This window comes from Phytophthora infestans, genomic scaffold (genome assembly GCF_000142945.1).
Source record: "Phytophthora infestans T30-4 supercont1.7 genomic scaffold, whole genome shotgun sequence".
In the NCBI taxonomy this organism is placed as follows: domain Eukaryota; phylum Oomycota; class Peronosporomycetes; order Peronosporales; family Peronosporaceae; genus Phytophthora; species Phytophthora infestans.
In genome coordinates, this window is record NW_003303752.1 from 54,058 (window position 1) to 60,956 (window position 6,899).

Sequence of the window (6,899 nt, forward strand, 5' to 3'; positions counted from 1 at the left end):
GACGAAGAGATCCCAGATACAGGAAGAGACCCCTGACGTATATCGTGCGAGCACAAGCGCCGAAGGAGTAAAGAGAGCCGAGGCTCTGCGAGGCAGACAGCGAGGAAGCTGCAAACGACGATGAAAGCCGTCGTCTCGACGGGCAAGCGCGTCATCTGTAGTGTGGGAGGCATGCAGGCTCTATCAGACGGATTCATCGACTGTTGTCCGTCGAAAAGGCTGGTCGACACCAGTGCAGTCGCCAGCCTGGTGAACAAGCGCGTGCTTAAAAGACTAGGGCGAGCGTCGGCGACTCTGAGACCTTAAACTGGAAGTCTTCTGTTTCAGCTCCGGAAACCGCCAGTACAACTGCTCAACATCAACCGTCATCTGAAACATTATCGGCCAACACGCGGCACCAACTGTATCCGGTGGAAAGGAAGAAAACACCTTGCAACGCGTGGCTCGGCGCACGTGGTAAACATCATTCGCCCATATTGTACTAGGTATTACAGTAGCTTCCGGCAGCATTTTAAGATTAAGAAAGGCGCACTTGACGGCGAGGTCACCCCATACACTAAAACAAAAGCCAAACGCAACGCGACGGAGGTATATTATACTATATGGTATATTATACCTCCGTCACGTTACGTTTACCGCTGCGTAGTACCGTACTACGCAGTACACTTATTTCGTCGGTTCGATGTTGGCTCAGCTTAGCCACCAATTTTTTAACGGCAAATCTACAGCCCATGATTTCTACACTATGATTTATAAATGATTTGGTCCATGGCTGACCATGTTTGTAATTTAAAATATTTTCCCGTTTTTAAATACAGGCAGGAAAGCCAGTCATTTGTCTGACACGCGTCACGAGGGACTTCAAATGAGAACACGCCCAAGACGAGAAGTTGGCGAGTAAAAAGCGGTCTATATGTTGCTTCTAGCGGATACAATGATAATCCTGTAGCGTTCTTAGTCACTGGTGGCGTCGACATCGTCGAAATCAGTCTGCTCAAACGCGGTGATCTCTTCAATCAGCTCATGCACGGTGGAGCGCAGAATGATCCGAACACCTCTCTCCGTTGCCAGCTTTGCCTCGCGACTGCGCAATTTCACGTTGAAGCCGAAGATCGGACATTTGCCATTAATCGCGACGTCAATATCTTTCGTCGAGATGTTGCCAATGCCCAGCCGCACAGTCTACCAAAGCAATAATAAGTCAGTACAAGCGACCACCTCCACGACTCAAGGCAAATCGCTCGCCACCGCTGCCCCGCGCGTCCTGGCAAGACCCCGAGATCCCCGCCAGCCGACAGCGGTCTGCGCTCTGTCCTGGTGTTTCCTCCGAAGAGTCTGCAAATGCCGTGGTTTGTCCAGAAGCGGCTCGGTTGCTCCGGTCCGCTGGACCGGTTACCGAACCGGTCACGTCGCTTAAAAAAAACAGGCTATTTTAGCTAGCACCCAATTGTCCTTGTGGGTTTACAGGAGGCCTTACATTTTGCATAGCTGTATCTATATGTGTTTGAGAAAGAAGGGCAGCCTCAAGTTTTTCTTGACTCTCGCTCTACTTTCACCAGCAACCAGAAAGGCAGTTGAATACACTTGGTTATCTGTTCCAGCAGGTTCGCCACCTGCCTTGCCGGTGTTTTCCCTGTTTCAGCTCCGGAAACCGCCAGTACAACTGCTCAACATCAACCGTCATCTGAAACATTATCGGCCAACACGCGGCACCAACTGTATCCGGTGGAAAGGAAGGAAACACCTTGCAACGCGTGGCTCGGCGCACGTGGTAAACATCATTCGCCCATATTGTACTAGGTATTACAGAAGCTTCCGGCAGCATTTTAAGATTAAGAAAGGCGCACTTGACGGCGAGGTCACCCCATACACTAAAACAAAAGCCAAACGTAACGCGACGGAGGTATATTATACTATATGGTATATTATACCTCCGTCACGTTACGTTTACCGCTGCGTAGTACCGTACTACGCAGTACACTTATTTCGTCGGTTCGATGTTGGCTCAGCTTAGCCACCAATTTTTTAACGGCAAATCTACAGCCCATGATTTCTACACTATGATTTATACATGATTTGGCCCATGGCTGACCATGTTTGTAATTTAAAATATTTTCCCGTTTTAAAATACAGGCAGGAAAGCCAGTCATTTGTCTGACACGCGTCACGAGAAGGCAAATCGCTCGCCACCGCTGCCCCGCGCGTCCTGGCAAGACCCCGAGATCCCCGCCAGCCGACAGCGGTCTGCGCTCTGTCCTGGTGTTTCCTCCGAAGAGTCTGCAAATGCCGTGGTTTGTCCAGAAGCGGCTCGGTTGCTCCGGTTCGCTGGACCGGTTACCGAACTGGTCACGTCGCTTAAAAAAACAGGCTATTTTAGCTAGCACCCAATTGTCCTTGTGGGTTTACAGGAGGCCTTACATTTTGCATAGCTGTATCTATATGTGTTTGAGAAAGAAGGGCAGCCTCAAGTTTTTCTTGACTCTCGCTCTACTTTCACCAGCAGCCAGAAAGGCAGTTGAATACACTAGGTTATCTGTTCCAGCAGGTTCGCCACCTGCCTTGCCGGTGTTTTCCCTGTTTCAGCTCCGGAAACCGCCAGTACAACTGCTCAGCATCAACCGTCATCTGAAACATTATCGGCCAACACGCGGCACCAACTGTATCCGGTGGAAAGGAAGGAAACACCTTGCAATGCGTGGCTCGGCGCACGTGGTAAACATCATTCGCCCATATTGTACTAGGTATTACAGTAGCTTCCGGCAGCATTTTAAGATTAAGAAAGGCGCACTTGACGGCGAGGTCACCCCATACACTAAAACAAAAGCCAAACGTAACGCGACGGAGGTATATTATACTATATGGTATATTATACCTCCGTCACGTTACATTTACCGCTGCGTAGTACCGTACTACGCAGTACACTTATTTCGTCGGTTCTATGTTGGCTCAGCTTAGCCACCAATTTTTTAACGGCAAATCTACAGCCCATGATTTCTACACTATGATTTATACATGATTTGGCCCATGGCTGACCATGTTTGTAATTTAAAATATTTTCCCGTTTTAAAATACAGGCAGGAAAGCCAGTCATTTGTCTGACACGCGTCACGAGAAGGCAAATCGCTCGCCACCGCTGCCCCGCGCGTCCTGGCAAGACCCCGAGATCCCCGCCAGCCGACAGCGGTCTGCGCTCTGTCCTGGTGTTTCTTCCGAAGAGTCTGCAAATGCCGTGGTTTGTCCAGAAGCGGCTCGGTTGCTCCGGTCCGCTGGACCGGTTACCGAACTGGTCACGTCGCTTAAAAAAACAGGCTATTTTAGCTAGCACCCAGTTGTCCTTGTGGGTTTACAGGAGGCCTTACATTTTGCATAGCTGTATCTATATGTGTTTGAGAAAGAAGGGCAGCCTCAAGTTTTTCTTGACTCTCGCTCTACTTTCACCAGCAACCAGAAAGGCAGTTGAATACACTAGGTTATCTGTTCCAGCAGGTTCGCCACCTGCCTTGCCGGTGTTTTCCCTGTTTCAGCTCCGGAAACCGCCAGTACAACTGCTCAACATCAACCGTCATCTGAAACATTATCGGCCAACACGCGGCACCAACTGTATCCGGTGGAAAGGAAGGAAACACCTTGCAACGCGTGGCTCGGCGCACGTGGTAAACATCATTCGCCCATATTGTACTAGGTATTACAGAAGCTTCCGGCAGCATTTTAAGATTAAGAAAGGCGCACTTGACGGCGAGGTCACCCCATACACTAAAACAAAAGCCAAACGTAACGCGACGGAGGTATATTATACTATATGGTATATTATACCTCCGTCACGTTACGTTTACCGCTGCGTAGTACCGTACTACGCAGTACACTTATTTCGTCGGTTCGATGTTGGCTCAGCTTAGCCACCAATTTTTTAACGGCAAATCTACAGCCCATGATTTCTACACTATGATTTATAAATGATTTGGTCCATGGCTGACCATGTTTGTAATTTAAAATATTTTCCCGTTTTAAAATACAGGCAGGAAAGCCAGTCATATGTCTGACACGCGTCACGAGGGACTTCAAATGAGAACACGCCCAAGACGAGAAGTTGGCGAGTAAAAAGCGGTCTATATGTTGCTTCTAGCGGATACAATGATAATCCTGTAGCGTTCTTAGTCACTGGTGGCGTCGACATCGTCGAAATCGACTCGAATAAGCAGTTTTGCGCTGCTCCTTTATATCCACATGATCGAGCTCTTCATTATCACGATGTGGCAAACCGGGAATCGATATGTATTAAAATTTTAGATACACTTTCATGCAAACAACTTTCAAAAATTTTAGGATATAAACCTAATAAAAAGATATTTGCAATTAATATTAAATGTATTAAAAATTCACGATAAGTTAAATCATAATAAATTTTTAAATAAATATTTTGAATATTACCGTAACAAATTCGATTAAAAAATAATAAAGAATAAATACCACCTAAAAACATACCAATTGTTGCGAAAACAGCTGTTTCTCAAACGCGGTGATCTCTTCAATCAGCTCATGCACGGTGGAGCGCAGAATGATCCGAACACCTCTCTCCGTTGCCAGCTTTGCCTCGCGACTGCGCAATTTCACGTTGAAGCCGAAGATCGGACATTTGCCATTAATCGCGACGTCAATATCTTTCGTCGAGATGTTGCCAATGCCCAGCCGCACAGTCTACCAAAGCAATAAGAAGTCAGTACAAGTGACCACCTACACAACTCAAGGCAAATCGCTCGCCACCGCTGCCCCGCGCGTCCTGGCAAGACCCCGAGATCCCCGCCAGCCGACAGCGGTCTGCGCTCTGTCCTGGTGTTTCCTCCGAAGAGTCTGCAAATGCCGTGGTTTGTCCAGAAGCGGCTCGGTTGCTCCGGTCCGCTGGACCGGTTACCGAACCGGTCACGTCGCTTAAAAAAACAGGCTATTTTAGCTAGCACCCAATTGTCCTTGTGGGTTTACAGGAGGCCTTACATTTTGCATAGCTGTATCTATATGTGTTTGAGAAAGAAGGGCAGCCTCAAGTTTTTCTTGACTCTCGCTCTACTTTCACCAGCAGCCAGAAAGGCAGTTGAATACACTAGGCTATCTGTTCCAGCAGGTTTGCCACCTGCCTTGCCGGTGTTTTCCCTGTTTCAGCTCCGGAAACCGCCAGTACAACTGCTCAGCATCAACCGTCATCTGAAACATTATCGGCCAACACGCGGCACCAACTGTATCCGGGGGAAAGGGAGAAAAAAACTTGCAACGCGTGGCTCGGCGCACGTGGTAAACATCATTCGCCCACATTGTACTTTGTATTATAGTAGCTTCCGGCAACCTTTTAAGATTAAGAAAGGCGCACTTGACGGCGAGGTCACCCCATACACTAAAACAAAAGCCAAACGTAACGCGACTGAGGTATATTATACTATATGGTATATTATACATCCGTCACGTTACGTTTACCGCTGCGTAGTACCGTACTACGTAGTACACTTATTTCGTCGGTTCTATGTTGGCTCAGCTTAGCCACCAATTTTTTTAACGGCAAATCTAGCCCATGATTTCTACACTATGATTTATACATGATTTGGCCCATGGCTGACCATGTTTGTAATTTAAAATATTTTCCCGTTTTAAAATACAGGCAGGAAAGCCAGTCATTTGTCTGACACGCGTCACGAGAAGGCAAATCGCTCGCCACCGCTGCCCCGCGCGTCCTGGCAAGACCCCGAGATCCCCGCCAGCCGACAGCGGTCTGCGCTCTGTCCTGGTGTTTCCTCCGAAGAGTCTGCAAATGCCGTGGTTTGTCCAGAAGCGGCTCGGTTGCTCCGGTCCGCTGGACCGGTTACCGAACCGGTCACGTCGCTTAAAAAAACAGGCTATTTTAGCTAGCACCCAGTTGTCCTTCTGGGTTTACAGGAGGCCTTACATTTTTCATAACTGTATCTATATGTGTTTGAGAAAGAAGGGCAGCCTCAAGTTTTTCTTGACTCTCGCTCTACTTTCACCAGCAACCAGAAAGGCAGTTGAATACACTAGGTTATCTGTTCCAGCAGGTTCGCCACCTGCCTTGCCGGTGTTTTCCCTGTTTCAGCTCCGGAAACCGCCAGTACAACTGCTCAACATCAACCGTCATCTGAAACATTATCGGCCAACACGCGGCACCAACTGTATCCGGTGGAAAGGAAGGAAACACCTTGCAACGCGTGGCTCGGCGCACGTGGTAAACATCATTCGCCCATATTGTACTAGGTATTACAGTAGCTTCCGGCAGCATTTTAAGATTAAGAAAGGCGCACTTGACGGCGAGGTCACCCCATACACTAAAACAAAAGCCGAACGTAACGCGACGGAGGTATATTATACTATATGGTATATTATACCTCCGTCACGTTACGTTTACCGCTGCGTAGTACCGTACTACGCAGTACACTTATTTCGTCGGTTCGATGTTGGCTCAGCTTAGCCACCAATTTTTTAACGGCAAATCTACAGCCCATGATTTCTACACTATGATTTATAAATGATTTGGTCCATGGCTGACCATGTTTGTAATTTAAAATATTTTCCCGTTTTTAAATACAGGCAGGAAAGCCAGTCATTTGTCTGACACGCGTCACGAGGGACTTCAAATGAGAACACGCCCAAGACGAGAAGTTGGCGAGTAAAAAGCGGTCTATATGTTGCTTCTAGCGGATACAATGATAATCCTGTAGCGTTCTTAGTCACTGGTGGCGTCGACATCGTCGAAATCAGTCTGCTCAAACGCGGTGATCTCTTCAATCAGCTCATGCACGGTGGAGCGCAGAATGATCCGAACACCTCTCTCCGTTGCCAGCTTTGCCTCGCGACTGCGCAATTTCACGTTGAAGCCGAAGATCGGACATTTGCCATTAATC